Source organism: Babylonia areolata, chromosome 22 (assembly GCF_041734735.1).
Source record: "Babylonia areolata isolate BAREFJ2019XMU chromosome 22, ASM4173473v1, whole genome shotgun sequence".
NCBI classification, from domain to species: Eukaryota; Metazoa; Mollusca; class Gastropoda; order Neogastropoda; family Buccinidae; genus Babylonia; species Babylonia areolata.
The window spans coordinates 28,988,174-29,015,317 of NC_134897.1; the positions used below are offsets into that span (position 1 = coordinate 28,988,174).

Genomic DNA, 27,144 nt, shown 5'->3' on the forward strand with positions numbered 1-27,144 from the left:
AGTGGATCCGAAGCCGATCGTAGAGACCGAGATGGAGTGTAGAGGTGAAGGCAGCCACAAAGATAGGAAAGGACAGATTTGTGAATATATTTATAACAAAGAGTGCTGATCTTATACTTTATTCTGTGTGAGACAGGGAGCCAATGGAGATGTTGCAAAATAGGAGTGATGTGCTCAGATCTTTTCTTTCTGAGGACGAGTCGGGCAGCAGAGTTTTGTATGCGCTGAAGGGACTGAATGGATGAAGCAGGCAAAAGACGTTTGCGTTTTGCAAGTCGAATGTCTTGTGTGTACCATGGGGCGGAAGGCCAACAGGCTAGACTACACAGACCCTGGGGTCAATCCGGGTTCACCAGATTTAAGCCCCGGACAGAAACCAATGGGGCTACGAACAAACTGCTACACCGGGCCTGAACAGTGGACAGATTCAATCGTAAGGTTTTACACACTTATCTGTCGAGGACAAGATCAACTGATCAAACCTGGAGCGATTCATTTCCGGTGAGAATAGAGCACAGGTGTTGTGCTTTGTGAACTTGATGGACAATTCCATTCGTCTGGGGGGGCGGGGCGGGGAGGGGATGACAGAAGCCGCTTTATCTGTGTGTTTTGTTGTTGTTGTTGTTGTTTTAACACAATCAAAGAAACAGAATCAAAGACAGAAACACAATAACAACAGCAACAACAGCAGCAGCAACAACAAAACAACAACACCAATAAGAAGAAGAAGACGAAGCATCATAATAACAATAATGATAATGATGATGATGATAATAGTAATAATAATAATAATACAACCCTAGCATAAATTATTGCAATTATAGATGTATTATTATAGATGTGTTAATAATGTTAAGGCACAGGAAACTGTTTTGGGAATTATGACAGAAATGGAACTGGTGGATGTATGGAGGGAATTCAATCCTGAAATTCTTCGTTTTACTTGGAGAAGGTCAAATCCATTGCAACAAAGTCGTCTAGACTTCATTTTGTTTTCTGATACACTCATTACAAAAATTAAAGACGCAGATATTTTGTATGGATATCGAAGTGATCACTCCCTGGTTAAGATAGAAATCACCTTTAAAGCAGAGGGAAAACATACAAGTTTTTTTTGGAAATTTAATTCTTCCTTACTAGAGACAGTACATAAGTTAATCTAGTTAATGACACCATTGAATCAGTGAAGAAACAGTATTCTGACCTTCCATATGAAAGAGAAAATATTAAGAATATAGCAAATGATCAAATTCATCTGACATTTTCAGATCAGTTATTTCTTGACACGCTTCTCATTGAAATATGGGCAAAAACAATAAGTTATAGCATAAGTAAGAAAAAAAGGAAGCAATAAAAATGAACAGATATTAGAAAAAAGACATACAAAGGTTAGAGAAAAGGTTCCCACCCAATGAAGATGACTTAAAACTATTACAGGAAAAAAAGGAACAGTTGTTAGAAAAAATAAAGACGGAGGGAATAATTCTGAGGTCAAAAGTAAAATGGGCATTACAAGGAGACAAGATTAACAAATACTTCTGCTTGTTGGAGAAAAGACATTATAAAAGCAAACAAATGTTGAAATTACAGACAAAACAAGGTCGGATGTTATTAGAAACAGATGAAATGTTAGAAGAGACTAAGAAATTTTTTTGAAGAACTGTATATGGAAAGCGTAACAGAAGAGGTTAACATATCTGACTATGTTAAACAATTTTTGCTGTTGTTAAACAATTTTTGCTGTTGGACAACTTCAATAGAAGTATCGCGACCAAAATGTCGGTATCTACACCACCTTCGTGGATCTGACTAAGGCCTTCGACACCGACAACCGTCATGGCCTTTGGAGAATTTGTAGAATTCTCCGTTTTGGAGAATCATGTTCAAGCTAAGCTGTCCAGACACGTTTGTCACGATGGTCTGGCAGTTCCACGTTGGCATGCAAGCCAGTGTGCAGGACGACGGTGAACACTCAAACCAATTTCCAAGGATGCGTTCTGACACCTACTCTTCAGCATGCTATTTGTTTTCATGCTTAACGATGCTTTCCGTCATGGCAGTGTGGGTACTGAGTTCCGCTTTCGCACAGATGGCAGGTTTTTCCGCCTGAGCAGACGAGCGTACGGGAGTATCAATGATGAGCAGTGTAGCGTGGCCGCAATACCATTAAGACAGGAAATTGAGAGAGAGAGAGGGAGAGAGAGAGAGAGAGAGAGAGAGAGAACACGGACAAACGAACTTTTTAAAATGAGGGAAGTGGAATTAGCATGCAGATGCTTTTTTTACATCTAGCCCTCAGGGCAAAAAGATATTACATCAAAATATTCAAAAAATAACAAAGGCTTATGTAAATAAAACATGACTTTGAAAAACACTCAAATACACTGTGATATTTACATTGCATGATCACAATACTTGCATTCATTACAAAAATTACATACATATACAATTGGTTGTAGTGCAATGAGAGAGAGCGAGAGAGATGATGATGATGATAATGATGATGACGATGACGATGATGACGACGATGAAGTACACAGGGGACATTCGGATACACACAAATAGATACGTAAACATTCGCGCATAATACAATAACGCCTGCAGTTGCAGACAGACTGAAACAGAGAGACAAAGCCAAAGGATCAGAGAATTTCGAACAAAATCATTTGAAGGTGTCGGCAACTTCTTTCACTAAATGAGAATGATATGCATTTTAAAATTATTTAATGAGGTGTGGTTATGCAGAGAGGATGGAATATTGTTCCAGAGCAAACCACCAGAATACATGAGGCAGGATTTAAAAAGATCAATCCTAGAATGAGGCAGCATTAACTTATGAGCATGGCGATTAATATTTAAACGAAAGGAACTAGTAATTGATGGTGGAGCACAACCAGATAATATTTTGAACATGAAAACTGCATTGTTATACTTGAGTTCAATTTCAATGGAAGAATTTCCAATATTGTATAGGCTGTAAAGGACAAAGAATATTTTAATAAAACTAATTTCAGAGCACGTCTATATATGTACTTTGCAGGGGGCTGAGAACATTTTCGCTTGCCAGATCCCAGATAATATCACAGATAATGGATAATGGATGCATAATTTATATGAGATTCTATGAAAGCATGGAAAAACATTTTACTGGAATGGATATCTAAGAAATGTTTGATCTAGGATAGCTGATAGATCTTTTTGGAGAGAGTAAGCTTATTGCATATCATTCCTACATGCTCAGACCATAAGTTGTCAGTTACTACCCCTAAAACTTTATTTACAGAATTCAACTTCTTCGATGCTTTTACCATTGATTAACTGGGAAGACAAATGTCGGAGATGTTCTGACGTTTTTGTCTGATGGTTATCATCATATATTTTGTTTTATGTGGATTTATGCTCATATGGTTTAACTCTGGTTTAACTCTGACCATTCAACTAACTGATTAATATTTGTTTGCAATGATGCACATAATTCATCCCTGTTTGATTTTGCAGCATGCAGATTCGTGTCATCTGCGAACCTTTCACAGTGTGCTGTTAAAGACAGAGCCAAATCGCTAATATAAATGGAAAACCATACTTCACTGGCATAAGAGAAGACTGACAGAGGGGAGGGTGTGGGGGTGTTAAGTCAGCAGAGCTGAATCAAAACAAATAAAAAACTGACCAGTGATGTTGCCTGAAAAAACTAACACTTTACAGTCTGAGTAGTTTTGTGTTATATATGGGTTTTTGTTGCTTTTCATATCTTTTGTGCATGGCCTGTCCTTTTAAATGTTATCTAGCCTTCTAATTCACTTGCTTCATTGATGTCTAGTTTTGGTATCTAGTTTTAGTATACCAGTTACTAATTCATCTATACCATTTACTAATTCATCTATCTCACAGTCTTCGACAGTTGGTTCCTCATGTAAAAATTCTTAAAATCTTTGAACCTCCTACATATTTTCTTGCTTACTTAACGTATTACAATCCTTTTTTGATTGAGATAGATACCTGCATAGCGCCCATCCTCAGTCAGAGACCACGCTATAAGCACTTCACAACATCTGCACAACAGTCTGTATGCCTGGGTAGAGCCAACTGAGAGCTGCCCTAGATGCTCATCATTCGTTTCGTCTGTCATTCTGTCGGGTTAGTCATACACAACCACACTCTCAAACGTGTACATCTGAGAGAATTTTGCTATATAATTTGACATGGACAACCCTCTTGCTACCTTGGGTTCTTTTACGTGCGCTAAGTGCATGGTAAACATGGAACCTCGGTTTATCATCTCATCCGAATCACTTGCGTCAAGACCACCACTCAAGATCTAGTGAAGTAGGGGGCTGGGGGGTGGAATCCGGCAAGTGTGGGATTCGATCCTGTACGCTCAGATTATGTCGCTTCCAGCCCAGCCGCGTTACCATTACGTCACCACTCCACTTTTTCTGTTGGCGCCTTTTTCATCGATCCATCTGCTATTTTTTCGTTTGCAACTTTTTCATCCAACGGCTTACAACTTTTTTTTCCCCCGTTTCTTTTTTTCTTTTTTTTCTTTTTTTTCCATCAAACGGCTTACAATTTTCTCTGCCGTTTACAACTTTTTTTCACCAGCTGGCTTACAACTTTTTTTCCGTTTAAAACTTTTTTCATCAACCAGTTTACAACTCTTTTTTTTTCGTTTACAACTTTTCAATCAACCAGCTTGCTTTTTTTTCTTTTCTTTTTCTTTTTTTTTTTTTGTTCGATGTTTACAATTTTTATGATCAACGTTCATCGACTGGCTTACAACTTTTCCACGTTTCCAACTTTTTCATTACGGTCACACACGTACATGGTTACATGTCTGACTAAATGAAATAGGAAACGAATGATGAGCACTCCCAAAGGCAGCTCTCAGTCGGATCTACCCACGTAGGCAGCCTGTTCTGTCAATCATTCCCTGATAGTAATGAACTTTGAGCTTGGTCTCTTACCGTAGATAGGCATACATACAAGTATCTATTATCATTATCATTATCGAACGGCTTGTAACTTTTTTTCCCATTTACGACTTTTTTATTAACTGGCTCAGAACACTTTTTTTTTTTTTTTTTTACAACTTTCTCGTAAACCTTTACATCAACATGCTACTTTTCTACAGTCCAAAGTTACTCGAATCCCTAGAAGATCACTCACTTCATTCACTTCATCCACTACTATGATAAAAAGAAAAAAGGCATCCAGCAGCGTTTCAGATTATTTTGTTCCACCAAGATGGGTATCGGCTCCGATGTAACGTTCTGCCTAAGTGGATATCAGCTTCATGCCCGTGTACTACGTCGGTCACTGTACTCCATTAACTCATCCGGAAGTTTTTTTTTGTTTTGTATTTTTAGTGTGTGTATATGTGTGTGCGCACGCGCGAGTGTGTGTGCGTGTGTGTGTGTGTGTGTGTGTGTGTGCGTGCGTGCGTGCGAGCGTATATCTTTGTGTTCGCTGCTTTGTTGCGCGCGCGCACGAGCACATACTCACACAGGATCTACATACACACTTACCCACACACGTGCAGACGCTGGCACGAATACACATGCGCGCGCGGAACTTAAGCACGGAAACACGCGCACAGACGCACACACCAAATGATGAATGACAATCTAACAACCTAGAAAACCTTGAAAGCAAAATAAGTACGAATGACAGAGAGAGGCAGACAGACAGACACAGAAATGAAGAGAGAGACACACAGCGATATAGACACAAAGAGAGACAGAGACAGACAGAGAGACCACAGAGTGAATGTAAAGGGAGAGAACACTGCATGGCCTATTGATTAGGTCTACGGTATGCGTCAAATGGGTGCGAACTGGGTAAGACCAACACATCTGGAAACACGAACCAGATTTACAGTTCAAGTTTACCAACCAGGACACTTCAAAACGGGCAGGTCCGATTCGCCTATCCCCGTTTCACCTACCCTTTGATCGTACCACCACCATTGATACAACCACAGTTTGCTTTCCCTTTGATAGTACCCCCACCCTGATACAACCACAGTTTGCTTTCCCTTTGATCGTACCACCACCATTGATACAACCACAGTTTGCTTTCCCTTTGATAGTACCCCCACCCTGATACAACCACAGTTTGCTTTCCCTTTGATCGTACCACCACCCTGATACAACCAGTTTGCTTTCCCTTTGATCGTACCACCAACCCTGATACAACCACAGTTTGCTTTCCCTTTGATAGTACCACCACCCTGATACAACCACAGTTTGCTTTCCCTTTGATCGTAAAAAATTGAAAAAATGGACATGTCCGGATAATGTGTGCAGTACATCTTTCTGTATAGTTTTTTACCTCCCAAGTCCAAAAAGACGACATAAACAGACCTGCATCAACTCACTTCCAAGACATCCGCATTTGAAAGTTTGCACTATTTTTCCAAGTTGTGGCCTGGAGTTGCCAGAGACGGTGAGGCATGGGACCCGTGCGTGGGGTGATAGAAGTGGAGGGCGTGGGGGAGAGAAGGGAAGACGGCGATCGGGGATGGAGGAGAAGTTGGAAGTTTGTGAGAACGAAAGAGCTAGTATGTGGTTTTAAGTATTCTAATTATTTCGTTTTGAGTGTGTTCTAACATCTACATTAATATGAATGAAAAACGTTGTCTTGTTGTTATGCTCTCTTACCTTTTCCTGACGCCCACAAGCCAATTTTCCTCGCATTTTTTTATGACGACACTAAACTGATTTGATTTAATAATATATCAGCACCAGAAGTTAAAAAAAACAACAACAGTATAAACAATAACCGAAAAATCCCTGTAGTATGTGTGTGTGTGTGTGTGTGTGTGTGTGTGTGTGTGTGTGTGTCTCCCTCTCTCTCTCTCTCTCTCTCTCTCTCTCTCTCTATATATATATATATATATATATATATATATAATACAGGGATATTTTGGTGGTTGTTTTGGCTGTTGTTTTTACTTCTGGTGCTGATATATTATTAAATCAAATCAGTTTAATGTGTAATCAAATCAGTTTAATGTAAGTGTGTATAATTATATATATGTATATATACACACTTGCTGTATGGCAGTGAGGCGTGGACCACACATGCTCGTCAAGAGAAAAGGCTCAATACCTTCCACCTGAGAAGCCTATGGCGCATACTCGGCATCGCCTGGCAAGACAAGGTGACAAACACCGAAGTCCTGACTCGCGCTGGCCTACCGACCATGTATACCATGCTGAGACAGCGTCGGCTGCACTGGCTGGGCCACGTTCGCCGCATGGGAGATGGTCGCATCCCAAAAGACATCCTTTATGGAGAGCTCGCCACGGGGCAGAGAAACATCGGCCGCCCACAGCTGAGATACAAAGATGTTTGCAAACGTGACATGAAAGCGCTTGAGATCAACACTGAGTCCTGGGAGGACATTGCAGATGACCGCAACAGCTGGAGAAGCACTCTCAAGAATCAGCTACGGATTGGTGAGGACAAACTGTCAGCTGCTGCAGCAGTAAAGCGAGCTCGCAGAAAATGGATGGCAGCCAACATACCAGCATCACCTTACACATGTGACCGCTGCGACAGAGACTGTCTCTCTCGCATCGGTCTCTACAGTCACAGGCGACGCTGCTTGGTCCAAGCAGACAGCCCAGTTAGACATTAGGTTGGATATACTCTATCCATGGTCAGCCATGGCCGAAGGGGTGGAGGTAGGTCTGTGGATGTGGGGTTTTTTTGGTTTTTTTTTGTTTTTGTTTTTTTGTTTTTGTTTTGTTTTTTGTTGTTGTTGTTTTGTTGTTGTTTTTTGGATAGATGGGCCGTATCAGTTTTATATTGGACGGGGGTGGGGGAAGGAGTGGGAGGGGAGGTCAGTTCCAGCAGCCCAACCATTTTCTGTCTGGATTCGTGAGCTGCAAATCTCCCCCCTCCCTCCTCCCACCCAGTGTAACCCCTCTTCACTCCCTTCTGTCAGTGCAAGCTTTTGTGTGCAAGATTGTTCTGATCCCGCCGTTTGGGCAGTCATACGCTGACGCGAACGACAGGACCTTTTAAATCATACGTATTTGATCTTGTTGCACTCACAGTGTTTGTCCGCTGACCTGTTTGCAGTGCGTGGACGGACAGAAAGACTGCGTGGCCATGACACGAACGGATTTCTCTCCCTTTCTCCGACCCAGTAAAACAATCGTCTTTCGGTAGACAAATAACAAACACAGAACTGAATCCCACCGGGGGAAAACTAACACAGAAGTGTGAATGAGAAAATAGAAAACAGAAGACAGAAAAATTAAAGATAAATGAATATAGAAAAAAAAGGATACAAGTAATATTTGCAATAATAATGATGATAAAATTAATACCGAAATAAATATAAAAAGTATAAACACACACACGCGCGCACACACACACACACACACACACACACACACACATGAATTTCAGACATTTTGCTGAGCTGAAAGGAAAATCAAGTGTAGATATACACAGCACTGCAGCGACCAGTGCTGTTATTGTGATCCATCACAAACAGCATGTCATGGAGCAGGGAAACCGATCTTCTGTTTGTATTGTTTGGATCGGATCGGGCCAGGCCTTTGTGTATGCTTTACAGGATTTACAGACAAGATTCCATTCAAAGCATCCGATGTAATGACATCATATGGTTCGGATACTCCGAAATACACTTTAAATGGGATCGTCTCAGTAATTTCCCCATCTCACTGTATTCTATTTGATTTTCTCAAAAGATAAACAAACAAACAAACAAGTCAAGTTAAATTTCCAGTACAAAATATTCATTGTCCTTTTCCTCTCCACCCTCAGACTCTGACTCCGTCAGCCCCCACGCCGGTCCCGCTAACAGCGAAGAAAGAATGGAAAAAGAGAGAGAAAATGGGCGCAAACTGCACAGCATCGAGTTCACAGCTGTTCGATAGATTTACATCCGTAGTGCTACGCAAATCAATCAATCAATCAATCAGTCAATCACTTCATTGTCTGATACATGATACAGAAATTTGCCTTTAGGCTCATCGTAAAGAAAATAAACCCTCATTTTAATTTTTAAAAGTGAAGACATTCATTCTATGATTTAAAATAAAACACTCACACGAACATGGCGGGAGATGGTTGGGGGTGAGGGGCGGAGGGGCGTTGCACCATCAACATCACGGCAGACGTGTTCACAATATCTATATACGGAAGTTCGACAAACAAATACATTCGTTAATAAGTCTTAATCATAAAATCAAACTTGGTTATAAATACATAGATAACAAGGAACCTTTAAGAAATGCACACTCACTCAGTCACACACACTCACACACACATACACACACACGCGCGTGCGCGCACACACACACACACACACACAACCGAATCAAGGCTATCACAAAAAACTCACTTTGTTCACATACGTAAGCCTGAATTCAACACACAGGAATGATTTATGTTTCGGCGAGCAATGGTCAAAACCGTTTTGCACGATACGTGGAGTGATGGCCTAGAAGTAACGCGTCCGCCTTGGAAGCGAGAGAATCTGAGCGCGCTGGTTCAAATCACGGCTCAGCCGCCGATATTTTCTCCCCCTCCACAAGACCTTGATTTGTGGTCTGGACGCTAGTCATTCGGATGAGACAATAAACCTAGGTCCTGTGTGCAGCATGAACTTACCGCACGTAAAAGAACCCACGGCAACAAAAGGGTTGTTCCTGGCAAAATTCTGTAGAAAAATCAACTTCGATAGGAAAACAAATAAAAGTGCGCGCAGGAAAAAATACAAAAAATGGGTGGTGTTGTAGTGTAGCGACACGCTCTCCCTGGGGAGAGCAGTCCGAATTTCACACAGAGAAATCTGTTGTGATAAAAAGAAATACAAATACAAATAACAAATACAAATATATTGTACAATGATTTATCAACCGGATATTGTTATAAAAAAAATCCAATTCTTTAAAAAGCAAAAATTAAAAAACGAAAAAAAAGGTAATACGAATGGAGCCTTGTCAATGTGCTACGTGTCAGGGGAGAGCACAAACCCCCTATCGTTCACGGGATAAAAGCTAAAAATAGCGTTTCCAATAGGGCAAAAGAGAGAAAGAAAAAAAAGATTTCAACAACGTCGTCTTGTCTGTTGTGAACAATCTATGCACAGACCTCAGATTTTTCCTGGGGGCAAAATATGTAACCGGAACTTGTGACATAAATATGTCGGCGCGTGAACCGGATGTTGTGGAGATCAGTGTGACACTCACAGTATGTCTCCACTCCACGCACTTTAACCGTTAGAAACCCCCCCACCCCCACCCTCCCACCCCCATCTTACAGAGACAGCAAAGCGAAGAGAAAGACTGGGGGAGAGGATGTGGTGGCCACCGACTCAAACTGATAAAAGTATTTATAAGTCCGTTAGGGGTGTTGGGCCCAGTGCAGAAAGAGGGGGACATGGAGGGGGAGGGAGGAGGCGGTGGGGTTGGATGGGACAAGAGATGGAAAAGACGGAAGGTTAGGGGGGAAGAGAGAAGGGGGAAGGGTGTTGCAGGAGAATATCTGTGGCATTAAGAACGCTTACCAAGTCAAACAAAGAGAGTGATGGCCTAGAGGTAACGCGTCCGCCTAGGAAGCGAGATAAACTGAGCGCGCTGGTTCGAATCACGGCTCGGCCGCCGATATTTTCTCCCCCTCCACTAGACCTTGAGTGGTGGTCTGGACGCTAGTCATTCGGATGAGACGATAAACCGAGGTCCCGTGTGCAGCATGCACTTAGCGCACGTAAAACAACCCACGGCAACAGAAGGGTTGTTCCTGGCAAAATTCTGTAGAAAAATCAACTTCGATAGGAAAAACAAAACTGCACGCAGGAAAAAATACCAAAAAAATGGGTGGCGCTATAGTGTAGCGACGATCTCTCCCTGGGGAGAGCAGCCCGAATTTCACACAGAGAAATCTGTTGTGATAAAAAGAAATACAAATAAAGATACAAATCAATATTCCAGAAAAGGCCCATAAGAGGTACATGGTTATGTATGTTCCAATCTGTGTCAGCACACAATGTTACCAGAAGAATTTAGCAAACAAAATAAACACAGTAGTCAACAGGAATGCCATGCACTTCTGGAATGTTGAATAACAACATCAAGAATGTCCACAAACAGTATGTCACATATGACAACGACAAACAGGAAAAAAAAAGGTCAAACTCGGTGTGTCTTATTAAACATTAATTCAGACATATTTATCTTAATAAATTTGGCAGCTTTCAGTGATAACTGTTTCTTTTGTAGTACCAAGTAGTTAAGAGAATATAACTGAAAAGGAATTTTCAGCAATAGATTGTTCCTTTGTACCACCAATTACCAAGAAGTTAAAATAAACTTATTTAGGACGTTTATTTTCGATTCTTTACAAATAGGAATACCAAAAAAATAATGAAGTCCATCACCCAAGTCACCGTTATCGCACTGATCACATTTTCGATCTTGTCGAATGATACCAATGACCCATCTTCTCTATTTAGTAACTTATTGTTTAGGGTTCTGCAAAGACTTGTGGACAATTTTTCCCCGATTCAAAACTTCTTTCAGCATTCTGTAATTACAATCATATTTCGCTGACACCCGGCCATCAGAACGAATACACATTTCAGGCAGCTCTCAAATTGGTTTCGCAGTCCTGCATTGTTTTGTGTCGTACTTCCTCCACTTTGGTTGTAATCATAATTATCTACTAAAGAGGTATTTCTCTAAGTTTTGGTTGTGGTGTTCCCTCTTTTATAAACTGGTCGACAAGAACACCACACTGAGAGGAAATGTGAGCGATAAACACCTAAAGCACGATAAAACCTTGTTTGCGTGTTCTTACTCATACATTTTCTAATTCGTGTAAACTACCAACAATGCACGTCAACGTGTCCAGAAATAGGGGGAAAGTGATAACAGATATTTCAACAAATAGTGTGGGACTGGGGTACCCCTTTATCAGATATCACAAACAAATCATACTGCTATTAGCCAAAACGATCGCAAAGGGACATTTTCATGGCTGGACATTAAAACATGGGAGGGGGAAGGGGTAGAGGAAGTACCCACTTAGTAAAGGAAATTCCAAAAGTCGTTAACTTTCTCGAACACGGTACAATCATGCATGGTATTTCCCCAAAACTGTCAGTGAAATGTGCACGTTGTGAAAAGTTAATGACTCCTAAAATTTCACCAATTCCAGCTTCAGCTCCACTCATCCATCCTTCCTCCGCATACATTGCACATACCCATACCTTTAGTCCATACATAGGTCCGCTCAGTCGTAGAATGTACAAGCTGCAAGACAATTTTCACGTTCCACGACAACCATTCACTTACCTCCCGTAATATGACTGATGGAAACACCAATACCAGTAAAATGAAAGAATGAAAAATAAAGAAAAAAGAAGTGGGTGGGGGAGGTGCCGGAACTATATACTTATCAAACAAGAGCCAGACAATGAGTAGGTGAGGGGACTGAAAGGGGGAAGAGAGTGTCAGAATGTTTACATTCACCCTTAGAATACAAAGCTGGGACGAATACAGATCAGCTGTATTTTCTTAAAGCAGGAAATTCAGGACCGATCAATCCAGAATATGTGGTTGGAGGGTGGAGAGGGCTTGGGGTGAAGGGGTGCTGCTTTGTCCATCTGAAGCCACAGTACCCATCCATGACTAACCCATACACACAAACAGGGACTGAAAGGTAGGGGTGGAGGGGGGTGGAAGGCTGACTCTCTTCCTCAGATATTTTCGAGTTTCAGCTGAGCACGTTACAGGCGGTTAGCTTGTTGCTCAAATATTCATGTCTACGAATATGACGATGTTTTCTGATTAATTTTCCCCAAACAGAAGAAAGGGCGGGAGGGAGGGAGGAGTTCGCTTTGATTCATATACACATACACGCACGTACGTACGCACGCACAGACAATTCAACGACTGCAGGAAGTAGGAAGAACGGGAGAGTGGCCGAACCTTGAGCTTCACAATCCATGGACATTATCCCGATATGTGGAGCAGACACACAAGCACCCCTTCGTGTAAAAGTAAAATATATTCACTTTCATGATATGCGTTTGCTAAAAATGTAGGGTTCGGCAGGGATCGGTAGGGTCACTGCGGCGAACTGTGGAAGGGGGTTCACGTTACTACAAACCTACCTAGGTTGCACCGACCCGCGAAAAGGGAGAATGGATGCATAGACAGCAGGATAAAAAACGGCCGAAACCATTAAAGCCCACGTGCAGAAACGAGTGAACGTGAGAGCTGCAGGTGACGTGCGAAGACGTGGTCAAGCTTCATATAATATTCGTATTAACTGGTGGGAATTTGCCACTTTGTTGTATTTCTGGCATTTCCATAAATCTGAAAGGTGATGTACATTGTGTAGGAATTTACTATTCTAATTTTACTCTTAATCGGTTTTAAAATGTCGGTTGGGCGTTGGACTTCTGAACCAGTGATGAGGGTCCGAATACCCCCTTTCGACATGGTGTTGGGTCCTTTGGAAAGGGACTAACTCCGATTTGCCCCAATCCACCCAGGTGTGAATAGGCTACTGACTTCGGCTGGGGAGGTTAAAACGGCGGAGGGAAAGGAGCCCTGGACACAGAGGATGTTCATTCACTTTTACGAACACCGTAAAAGGCTACAGGACCTTTAACCTTAACCTTTAGTGTGAATGCTAAAGTTGAAAAATTACATTTAAAGAAAAGAAAGGAAGAAAGACGTACAGTTTTTGTTTTTGTTTTTCAGACTATACCAAAACCTACAAACTGATCTACAGGATTCTATTTGTCTTCTTTAAAACTTTTTCCCCGTTTACATGTAGATAAGCAACTAAAAGAGATGATTGTGAAGCTTCTTATGGCGCTTGCCGTATTTCAGACTTGTCTTTTTGGTGTGTTTGTGTCACCCTTTGGTTAGAATGGCGGACAGCGAGGAGGTACAGGCGCCTTGTGGTATGACCGTGAGTTTCTTTTTGATTACAGTCAGTTCGTAGTTCTAAGCTACGTTTTCTCAGTGAACTAACGAAGAGAATGAACGAGCAGTGAAATAAAGAAAGCGCGTAAGAGAGGACAGATATAGCAATGTCCCCCCAGGTCAATGTTCCACCCAGGTCTAAGTTCCCCCAGGTCTATGTTCCCCCAGGTCTGAGTTCTCCCAGGTCTAAGTTTCCCCAGGTGTATATTCCCCTAGGTCTATGTTCCCCTTGGCCTATTTATGTTTAATCATACGTACACTTTTGGGTACTGGTCAGCAGTGGTCAGTGGTCTGCAACATTCAGTGGACAGCACTGGTCAGTGGTCAGCATTGGTTAGTGGTGGTTAGTGGTCGGTGGTGGTCAGCAGTGGTCAGTAGTCGTCTGTAATGGTCATGACGTCGTAATAATGCGCAAACGTGATAAAACAATGCAATCTGAAGATTTTTTGCGTAGTGGTCAGTAGGGGTCAGTAATGATCAGCAGTGGCAAGAAATGTTCAGGGCCAACAGTAGTCAACAGTGGTCAGCTAATGGTCAAAACCCCGCCAAACGTCCCAATGTGCAAGTTCAACTCTGATAGTGCACAACAGTGGTCAGTAGTGATTAAGTTGTGGTCAAACACCTGCTACGACATAATAATGGACAGATGTAACAAAATAATGCAGTCTGATCACTTATGGGTCGTGGTCAATAGTTGTCAGCAGTGGTCCTAGACTGCGGGAATACAGACCTGGGGAAACATTGACATGGGGGAACTTAGACCTGGGGAAACATTGACCTGGGGGAACTTAGACCTGGCATAAAGAAAAATTGAGGGGAACTAGATTGCTACAGGGAAATATCAGTGATAGAACCACTGACCAGAACTCTGAGGTCGATGTGAAAATTGTTGAATCACTGTTTTTAAAAACTGAACATTGATAAGGCAATAGGCCCAGACAATGTATATGTAAGACTATTAAGACATATGCCTCAGAACTATGTGACATGTTCTGTAAAATAATCCATTGGTATCTACTATTTATCATATTCCCAATAAAAAGAACCCAAATTCATTAAATGATTACCGTCCCGTTACCCTTAATTCAATAGTCATGAAATGCTTCAAAAAATATTCTCAGTCATGTGTTATCTTTCAACAACCAACACCTTGACCCTCTTCAGTTTGCGTACAAACCGCACAGAAGAACTGACGATGCTGATGCTAAACTCTCCTTCACAATACCTTCTTTCGCTTATGTAACACATGGTCTTTTGTTCGTAAATCTTTTTGTAGACATTTCTGCCACTTTCAAATAATACAACCTCATCTCCTTGCCCTCAAACTGTTGGGTGTATATGTTGATCCTCAACTCATTCTTTTGATAATTGGCTTTCTTAGCTATAGAGGTCAGTCTGTCCGTTTTCAGTCTGTCCATTCTTCTAAAAACAATACCTCTATTAGCGCACCTCAAGGTACGGTGCTGTTCCCTTGTCCTATATATTCTATACACGAATGACTGCAGAGGCACGGAGGAAACTCGAGTCATTAATTATTCTGACTCAGATACTGAAGACATTACTAACAGTGATTTTTTTTTCCAATCATGTTCCTGGTGTGAAGAGAACTGTCTGGATCTGAACGTTCTGAAAACAAAAGAAATGCTGACAGATTTTCGGAAAGACCCCTTGCTTGCGCCTAACCTAATCATAGACTGTGAAACAATTAAACAAGTCAACGAATACAAATATTCAAGGACTATTCTAGATGATAATCTAGCTTTTGACAGAAATGTTGAGTGTATTCATAAGATGTGCCAATCTAGATTTTTTCAGAAATTATGGAATATCAGAATCAATTCCACTATTTTCCAGAGCTATTACCGGTGTTGTATTAATTAAGTCTGTGCTCGCTGTTTCTTAAATGTACTGGATTGGAAGTATGGGAGTGAGGAGTAAGCCAGTTTAGAATGATGTGAAAGGTGTGTGCAGTAAAGTTGTGAGAATGAGACGAGTCAATATTGCAAGAGCTGTATGAGAGACGAGTGTTTCAGAAAGCCAGGCAGATTGCAACTGACAACAGCCATGTTTTAGCCAAGCATTTTGAGCTGCTGCCAGCCAGATGATGCTAAAGAACTTCTGAACTGAAATCAAGAGCTCAAAAGACCTTTATCCCACCTTGAGTTCACCTTTTGAATTATTTAGAGTCAGATATGTGTGTCTTATCTTATCTTATCTCATGTTATATGTTATCTACAGCATTTATTGATTATGAGAGTCCATGCCTCTCTCCCCGTCTTCGTTTCTCATTGCGTCCGTCTGCCCGTGTCTCTCTCATTCTCAGCCACCAGCTTTTCTTCTTCCCTCCCCTTCTCTCTACTGATGGTTTTGTACTGAATATAAGTTGACTTAAATGTGCACTTAAATATGCACTTACGCACTCATCTAATTTCGTTGCGTTTCCCTATGTCCCCACTGGGCCTGTATGCGCCGTTAACGTTCCTCAAGATGTGTTTGTGTTTTATACAGCCGGATGTTCAGCACTAGCGGTTGTGTTGACTCATATGTTATCATCTGTGTGTGTGTGTGTGTGTGTGTGTGTGTGTGTGTGTGTGTGTGTGTGTGTGCGCGCGCGCGCGCGCGCGCCCGTGTGTGTGCGTGTGTGTGTATATGTGCGTGCTTGTGTGTGTGTATGTATGTGCGTGCTCCGCGCATGTATCTGTGTGTGCACGCGCGCACGTCTGTGTGTGTGTACGCGCTCGCGCACGCATGCATGTGTCTGCATGTGTGTGCATTAACACTGACAAACACGCTGCCTTTTTCTGAAAAATGACGAGCACGGCCCATTTTCTGAAAAAGATGTCGAGAAACGCAAGTTATGAAAAAAATCACTGGATTTTCCCTTTAGCAGTCAAAACAGGAAGTCGCAAACGCCCACTTGATTGTGTGAGTCAACACGAACTTGGCAGACATACTGCTGAGTGCACTGAGCAGGTCCGCTGTGATTTTGAATCAACGCACTTGCTGAAACTTGATAAGATTTTTTTTTTAACTTCTATCAGATTCAGAATATAAGCAGAACTGTTTACTGTGTACAAAATCTATTTAAAATTACAGAAAAAAAAATCATTTTACTTTTCAAGCTGCAAAATTAACTTAAGATAGCTATATGAAAACTAAATAAACACGAGTAAAAATAAAAAGTTATAAATATGTAATTAGGTTTCACGAAAACGCAATAAATAACAGATCATGCGAGATGTGTAATACATTCAGGGAGGAGGGATGGATAACAATCGTTGTTCTCATCGATACTATTAAGTATTAGAAATAGTATCATCATCACCATTACCATCATCACCATTACTGGTTGTTAGGTGTTTTTTGGGGGGTTTTTATAATCTTTTCTCGTCTTTTATGGCAACGTTTTTGTTATCCATTTCAGGATTGCACTGTACATAATATGATTTCCTCAAAACTATTATGGGAAGTAGAAATAAGCATATTATATGCAATACAGGTCATTCTTCATGCAAGCAGTCTTAACTAAATCACACACAACAAAAAATAGAATCTCTAAATGAAGTAGTTCCGGTGATGTTTTCTTTTTCTTTTCTTTTTCTTGTGTGTGTGTGTGTGTGCGTGTGCGTGTGTGTGTGTGTGTGTGTGTGTGTCCGTCTGAGCTGCACCTAGCCAGAATTTCTGCCCTGCCCTCGGATGGCACTCACCCCTTCCTACACAGAGCCAAGCGGCTGGTGGAAGCGGAGAACCCCATGCTGAAGGGGTTCTGTGAGGAAGAGAAGTGGTCAGCACTGATTCGTGTGCTGCGCGCTCTCATCGTGGCGCGCGACGAAGCCAACATCATGGAAGAGTACGACAGCGACCCGTGGCTGTCCATAAGGCAGGAGTACCGTATGTCCCGTTGCCCTCGGGACTCTCGTATCTGCTACGTTCGCCAGACCTCTTTCACTCTTAAGGCTTAAAGGGTATGTTCCCTCCACCCCAAACTATCCATCCTGTCCCTACATGAACCTTCTCCCCATCTGACTCATTCTGCTACGTCCACCAGATTGAAATTCTTTGCCATTTCATGTTAAAGCGTACATGAATGCGATAACAGTGTCCCAAACTTCCCACCCCTGTCTCAACACAGACAAACCACTCATAGTCATATTAATTTGGCCTGCATGCATGATCCCAGCGTCATACTCCACCTCCCCCAAACCCATCCCTTCCCCGTATACAAACTTCGCCCCACGTGATTTTCGCATCTTCTACGTCAGCCATAACAAGAACATTTCCAGCATGCACACCCCCGAAAACGGGGTACGGCTGCTTACATGGCGCGGTATATAAACAAAACGGTCATACGCGTAAAATGTTACATGTCTGTGGGTGAGTAAGTGTATGCTTGATAGAAACTAGGCTGAATGACACAGAAAACGATTGATAAGCGTTCAATCGCAGCAGCTCTTTGTCGGCTCTACCTATGAAGGCATCCTGTTGTTTGTAAAGCGTTTAGAGCTTGGTCTCTGACCGAGACTAGGCGCTACATAAGTATCCATATCATCATCAACATTAAAATAAAAAATGCGAATTTGTATCGGGACTTGATACAGTAACAGATTTTTATGAATAAAACGAACCATAACGGACAAGGACTGTTTATTTCGTGGTTGAACATGGCTTGCGCAGAACCTTTAACGGCGAGATTGAAAACGGAAACTTTGCTCTAAAAAACTGGGGGATGGGTGGGGTTTGTGGGGGCGGAAACAGAACAGATAGCTGTGGAAGGAAAGATCGGCTTTTGGCCATTCCAGAAAGGCATATAGCTGACGCAGAAGATGCGAAAATCACTTGGTGATGAGGTTTGCATGTATACGGGGAAGGAATGGGTAGTTTGGGGGAGGTGTCGTGTGGCGGTGGGATCACGACATGCAGGCCACATTCATGAGTTGGAGAGCCCCGGCAAACGTGATAGATACGACAGTCAAACTGGGATAAGGGTTGTCTGTAATGGGAAAGGGGTGGGAAGTTTGGGAAACTATTATCACATTCTTGTATGTTTTAACAAGAAGAAGCAAAGCCAAAAACATTTCCACCGAACGCTGACATGGATTACAGGATTCTTAACGTGCATATTTGTCTCGGAGATTCTTTTTCTGCAAGCGCATAAGTTATTGCGCGCATAAGGTATTATCCATATCGTAATTCTGTGTGCTTTTTTTCCGTCTTATGGCCTATCGATGGACGTCTAGTAAGAGTAGTATGGTCATTTAAAACGAAAGAGAAGAGAATGAATAATGTTTTTTCAAGACCAACGACTTTCTTTTTTGTACTGATAGCCTATATCATAGTCAACGGTCCCTGTAAATTATGGTTCGCTGAATGGATGTGTTCAACTGTAAAGAAAAATAAAGGTTTTGTTGTTGAAGTTTTATCTAATGTACACTGGGCCGCGTGTGTGCGTGCGTGTGTGCGTGTTGTGTGTGTGTGTGTGTGTGTGTGTGTGTGTGTGTGTGTGTGAAAATCCATTTGTTTGAACATTTATTCTGTTTAGTGAAAATGAAAATTTGAATAATAAACTTCTGTATTGTCTGACATTGACGCTTCACGCGTCTCGTGAAAATTTGTGGCTTGAGGACGAACAACTCTCTGAATCTCCTTGCTCGCTTTTCGTTCTTTTTGTTGGGTAAGGTTAAGTCCACTTATGTTCGACGTTCTTTTTTTTAACTTTAGTAATATATCATTTTCGTTTATTCTAATTATTGTAACATATATTGCAGGTGCGTGAACGCCTGGCTCATTTCTTGGTATTGTTTGGCCACTGACGCTTTCCTTTTTTTCTACCAACATTCTTTTTGTATTACAATAGAATAGAATATGTCTATTACCAAGTGTACCGGGGTCACAAGGAATATTGGGGGAGGGGCTGGGGGGGGGTAGTAAATAACAAGGTACGAACATAAATAGAAAATCATACACAAACACAAATACAGTAGAAATTAGGATACATACAAGTGCATTCAATATAAAAACTTGTGCATACTCACACATGCACGCACTGCACACACACACACACACACACACACACACACACACACACACACACACACACACAAACACTCTCTCTCTCTCTCTCTAACACACACACACACACACACACACACACACACACACACACACATGAACAGAAGCTGCATATTACATGTGGATGGGGCTGATGACTAGATCTTCAAGTAGATGGTTGTTGATTGCACAATTCTAGTTACCAGACTGGATTTGTTCTAGAGACAGGGCATTGACTGCTTTCGGGAAAAAGCTATTGGCGAAGCGATTGGTTTTCGTCCTTATACTTCTGTACCGTCGACTAGAGGGGAGCATCTCGAAAATCCCAAAAGCTGGATGTGATTCGCCCTGGTTGACTGATTTTGCTTTTTTGAGTAGCCGCTTATAATATATGTATTCTGGAGAAGGTAGATCAGCCCCGGTGATCTTGGTGGCAGTTTTTACGATTCTGTTCAGGGCTGCGATTTCTGCTTTGGAAATGTTTCCGTACCAAACAGTAATAGCGAAGGTTAACACGCTTTCAATGACAGCTCGGTAGAAATCAACCATGTAACACACTGCAGATGTTCTTTTTATATCTATTATCAGGCATTTCACATTCCGATCATGGCTATTCAGAATCATCATTGAAGAACGTTCTGTGTGCGTTATGTGTTGGAAAGTATGTGTATTTTCTGACTTTTCTAATAAAAAGTGATAAATTCCAGCTGCCTTTCTTGTTCTTTATGATTTGTGTGTCTGCTCTCTCTCTCTCTCTCTCTCTCTCTCTCTCTCTCTCTCTCTCTCTCTCTCTCTCTCTCTCTGTTCCTCTTTCCTCCCCTCTGTTTCCCCCATCTGTGTATGAGCGTGCGTGTGTGCGTACGTGTGTGCTCGCGTGCATGGGTGGTTGCGTGCGCGTGTGTGTTTGTGTATGTGAGTGTATTTTCGGTGACAGGCATACGCCTACATACGCTTACATATCTTTCCGTCGGGTATCTCGTTAACAATGCGCAAAGTCAGAAAAACATGACTGAGAAACTAATGCACGAGACCTATATTTCTGCTATCAAATCACACAGTACTGTTATATCACATATATTATTATGTTAGTATTGTCTTTGTTTTGTTTTCTGGGGGGAAAGGGTTGGGGAAGGGTAAATTACCATGCTCTGAAACAAAAGACACGAAAACATGACCAAAGACGAAAACGTGCGAATACTGAGTTCACATCTCGAACTCCAAGAACAGAAATACCAATATCCAATAATGATATAGCAAGGAATGTTTGATTTTGATAAAGCAAAGAATGTAGAATCTATCAGCTCTGGTTGTAAACACAAAATAAAATGGTAATTTCGACAATTAAAACTTAAGAGATTCATACGAACAGAATGTTTGGCAACCTTGGCAATCATGATTTTTATCATAAGCTTCGCAGATTTATAACGTGACTGTTCTGACAGAATGATAAAAATAGGAGCGCGCAGACACGCAGATACAGACACACACAAACACGCTCACGCGCGCGTATGCGCATGCATGCACTTTCACTTACACTGACACATGCACTAGAACATGCGCGTGCACACAAAAACTCGGGCACACGTATATTCATTTATTCTCACGGCTGGTGGAGCTACGTGTCTTTTTCCATGAATGCAGTCACATGTTACACACTTGTGGCCACGTAAAATGTCCACGTGTGCTCGCAAACGCATGCGGTCAGACTGACATGCTAAAACGCATCATCATGCGGCGAAACGGGATGACTGGACTTCCGATGACGAGCGCTAAACAAAATGAATATGATTTCACTGCTTCTAATAATACTGATGATAATAATAATAAGCGTGAGAGCCTCCCGAAATTGAGATGGGTCAGGTCAGGTCAGGTCAGGTCAGGTCAAGCCAGCCCTGTACCTAAAACGGGGACTGAAGCAGGAGACACCACGGATATTTGAACTGGTGGTTGTGTCCACATGAACACAGAGAAGCCGGACCCTCATTTTGACATCACCCTCATGTGCGTTCGACTCAAAAAGTTTGCCACGTCTACACCGCGCATGTGACGTCCGTAAGAAGCAAAAGATATAGTCAGTAAGTGTTAATGGACTGTCTCTGTTTCTGTCTGTCTATCTGTCGCTACATCTGTCTGTCTGTGTCACAGTCTCCGACTGTTTTTGTCCCCCCCACCCCACCCCGCCACCCCCGACCACCCCACCTCTCCCCTTGCCCCCTCCCCCCCCCCCTCTCTCTCTCTCTCTCTCTGTCTGTCTGTCTGCCTCTGTTCAAATTTTGCGAATAACTGAATGAAAAGCCATACTTTGACTTAGAAAAAAAATATAGCCACTGATCCTACATTGTATTTCATTTTGTCACCAGCTAAACAATACATGTACAAATGCAATATAAAAACACTGTACATATTCTACAAGGTTTCATTAATAAACTGAAATACAGATATACAGCTGAAGAGCATATAGCCAATAAAAAGTTCTTTATTAGCAAACTGTTTCCATATAAATCCATGTTTCTGAATACAAATTGAAGCAAGGAATGTCATGTCTCTGATTATGATAATGATACTGCTATATTTTGTATTTTGCAACTCTGAGCACCGTTATATTATGAATACAAAAAAACACACTCTGAGGGGGCACTGTGAGGAGTTAAGGGCCGAAACACTTGACTGAAGGGGGGCTTCTTCTCTGAAGACCTTGTACTGTCCAGCTCTTCCTAGAGTTTCTTATCACTAAAAAAAATAAAGAAAAATACAAATTAATTTTTTTTTAAAGTTTGAATACTATGAGGTCGATAACATCCTATTTATCAGGTTTTCTGGATTGCATCCGGCGATTATATATTTGATTTTGATTTATCCACCTTTGCCAGCATCTTTTTGTGGTAGTGGTATTTGTTGCTCCCTTTTTTAAAGGAAATGTAGACATTAATACCAGTCGCCATACTATTTTCTTCTGTTACTCATCCTCCACCTTCTCCTCCTCCTCTTCTTCTTCCTATCTTATTTATTTCGTTTACTATATTTACTAATGCACGTTTGTATTTTCATCATAATGTAAAACTTGAATAAAAATGTTTGAAAAAAAAAAAAAGAAAATCAACCCTCCATACTTCGACAGAGTCCTCTCGCGTAAATGAATATGGCTCTTTCAGATTCAGGCGAGCTCTCGACAAATGGAAACAGATGACTTATGAATAATTAAATAAATAAATAAATAAAAAATATAGAAAATCTTTCAACCAACAAAATAATGGCTGATTCAGTATAAAGATGATAGTCTATCCATAGAATAATATAACTGATCTGACATGATTTCGAGTAAAACTGAATTCACTGCCAAAACTTAGTTATTTGCTTACGCAATTAATCTTTGGGGGGGAATGCATGTTTATAATTATACATTAGGTTATCACACACAACTACACCAACTCCCTGCCCCCAAACCGGCCCCCCCTCAGACTCATTTCTCGGCTCGTGCTATTATTCAGTCTCCTTGGTGACCTTAAGGTCTCACATGAATACATCCGGATGGACACTCAACATTTCACAGTTAATCCGGAAATCCTTGTCGGAACTGGGAGTGGGCGAGTGTGTGTGTGTGTGTATGTGTGTGTGTGTGTGTGTGTGTGTGTGTGTGTGTGTGTGTGTGTGTGTGTGTGTGTGTGTGTGTGTGTGTGTGTGTGTGTGTGTGCTTGTGTACGCGCGCGCGCGCGTGTCTTGGTGTAGTGTACGTGTGAGTGATAGGTGAGGAACAGTCTGATCCAATTTACCATTTGCCCCCTGCACATCCCCTCCCCACCCTACCTCTCTTTCTCTCTCTCCATCTCTCTCTCCCTCTCTCTCTGTCTGTCTAAAAAAAAAAAAAAGGGACAGTAATCCAGACATCGAAAATGTAAAACAAGATACAACTGTTACCTTTACTTTCCTTTTCAGTTTCTGTTTCTCAAGGAGATGTCACTGCGTTCGAACAAATCCATATACGCTACGTCACATCTGCAAGACAGATACCTGATTGTTGCATAACCCAACGCGCTGTCCAGGCCTTGATTGCGTGCATGAATATTTGTGTACCTATCTGAGTGGATCTCTTATCAAGAATTTTGCCAGAGGACAACACTTTCGTTGCCATGGGATCTGTTACAGTGTGCCAAGTGCGTGCTGCACACGGGACCTCGGTTTATCGTCTTATCCGAATGACTATACGCCCAGTTTGATTTTCCAGTCAAACTTGGGAGAAATGGCGAAAGCGGGAATCGAACCAGATCCCTCACGGACACTGTCATAGCAGATGAGCGTCTTGTCTATTTTGTCACCTTCCTCCTTTCCTTTAAAAGATTCAGTTGTGGCAGGCAAAGAACTAAGTATCTTAGTTCTGTATTTACAGAATATTGTCAATTTCGAAAATCATAATCTGGAATTTGTGAGAGTTCAAGAAGAGAGTATTTTTGTTTTTGAGAAGTTTCTTTTTATGCCCTTAAACTCAGATCTCAAATCTTGAATGCAGACCAAAATATACAAATGTGAAGCAGCGTATTAAAGAAACCGGTTAATCTAGGTACCACAGAGATAATTCTCTCCATGAATTGTTTGCTAATTACTCATGTATGGTTGATGGGGTTTGTTTGTTTGTTTGTTTGTTTGTTTTTTGGGGGGAGGTGTTTGTTTTGTTTTGTTTTTGTTTTTGTTTTTTCTCTCGTGTGAATAATAATATATCTGTCGACTGTGAACACCCATTGAACGGGGCTGTGGCCTATTCAATGAACTAGTGTCAGTGTCAGTGTCTCTCTCTCTCTCTCTCTCTCTCTCTCTCTCTCTCTCTCTCTCTCTCTCTCTCACTCTCTCACACACACAGTCAAAATATGCAAAATTCACGAATTACATGAAAAAATATATGTGCGTATTATTATCTAGAACGTGTCTTATTTATGTGTGCCCCTTCAAATGGGGCCATGGCATTTCTTGAATAAAACATAGCTATCGTTATCTCTCTCTCTCTCTCTCTCTCTCTCTCTCTCTCTCACACACACACACACACACACACACACACACACACACACACACACATTCACCCTACATACGCATGCACGCACATGAGTGGGTGGTGTGGATTCCTCGGCAGAGAATGTCACTGGCTGGAAGCACGCAGTAGAACTAATGAGACAGCTCGCGTGTACCGAGAAACAGTCAGTCATGAGAGACTGAGGCAGGCAGAGAGGCAGACAGAGGAAAGAACGGTTTCCCAAAAGCACATTGTTGGGAAGCCCCCCTGTCAACCCACAATTTCTCGGAAAAAGAGAGAAATCGTGGGACTGCGAGAAATCGTGGGCTTGAGAGAAATCCCCACTTCCCACATCCTTTTTTTTTCTTTTTTTTTTTTGTTTGTTAATGAACCTTTTTATTTCAAATTTGGTTGCATTATCATTTTTTCTTTCTTTCTGTTTTCTTAACCCGCCATGGCAGTCATAATGACACGCTACTGTCCTTACCATCCTTTGCTTGTTGTCTCATTTGGGGTTTCCGTTTTCCTGCTTGTCGTTATTCGCATAGCTTTACTGCCATAACCAAATAACATTTGACAGAATAACATTCTGTGAGGAAACATACACATCTTAATATGTTCATTACATGCAGTTGGGGAATAGTGACAAAGTAGAAACTACTCTCTTTTTCCTATTCTATTATCATTGTTGACTCACTTGTGTAAACAAAGTGAGTCTATGTTTTAACCCGGTGTTCGGTTGTCTGTGTGTGTGTGTGTGTGTGTGTGTGTATGTGTGTGTGTGTCCGTGTGACTGTGTGTCCGTGGTAAACTTTAACACTGACATTTTCTCTGCAAATACTTTGTCAGTTGACACCAAATTAGGCATAAAAATAGGAAAGATTCAGTTCTTTCCAGTCATCTTGTTTAAAACAATATTGCACCTCTGGGATGTGCACACAAAAAATAAATAATGAAGCCTAATTATATGCAAACTGCATTTACTGTTTTATTTATATTTTTTGTATTCTCTAAACTTGGCACTTTGATCTGATATTCTGACCCAACAACAAGAGCAGTCATTATTATCATTTTTTGTTCAAACAGGAACTTCTTTTGCTAAGCATGGAAGTTTTATTTATTTTGCAAACGTTTTGGTGCAGGTAGTAAAAAAGGGAAATTACTCTGTAATTAATGCTAGGGGACTTAATTTGCTTTAAACTGATCTTTCTCATCTTAAACATTACATTCTGAAATTATACTCAATACATAGAAAGCTTGGATTTTTTTTTAAAGTGCATCACAAGTGAGTCTTGAAGGCCTTGCCTCTCTTGTTATTGTTGTTGTTGCTATCAGTAGTAGCAGCAGTAGTAGTAGTAGCAGCAGCAGCAGAAGTAGGAGTAGCAGTAGCAATAGCAGCAGCAGTAGTAGTGGTACTAGAAGTATTATCAGTATATGTTTATTATCCATTCATTGATCATTAACATCATTACTTTCTTAATTTACCACAAACACACGCAAATGGGAGGGGGGGGGGGGTTCAGAAAGGACAAAACGAAAAGAATAAAGAAATAAATAAACTGGAAATCTCAAAGCATTGTTCGAAAACTGATGGAAGAAATTTAGCATGTCATTACTGTTGTTAAGTCCAAATCTGGGCCAATTTTTCATCCAAGCTTTTCTCCAACATTTCTTAGAGCACTGTACTCTCCATTCAAATCGGACGGGCGCGCGAGTTGAAAACGTTTATTTAGTCGTCTCGAAAACCGTGGTTTAAAGTTAAGAGCACCATCTATGGGCGAAACCAAGAAAAAAAAATGAATATAAGATTCTCGATGATATCATGACGTTTTCGTGTACTTTAAATGCAAACACACACACACACACACACACACACACACACACACACACACACACACATGGTATATCAATTGTGCTGGTCGAGATTTACAAGGATCGTGTTTAAATTTTAACTTATAAGTATGATCAAAATTCTCAAATTCAAACCTTGTTTCGTTTTATAAATGATTTATATCAACGTGAAAATATATTTCTAAAACTGAAGAAAATGAAGAGGAGGGAAACTATTACATCGAAACGGAGATGAGATTCATTAACTGTAGACATAAATCAACATTT

General features: G+C 41.2%; 1 long non-coding RNA gene across 2 annotated transcripts in view; it reads right to left on the reverse strand.

The window, feature by feature from the left end:
* The window catches only part of LOC143296986 (uncharacterized), a 49,036-nt gene that overhangs the window by 5,581 nt on the left and 16,311 nt on the right, over nt 1-27,144 (reverse strand). The window lies entirely within an intron of this gene.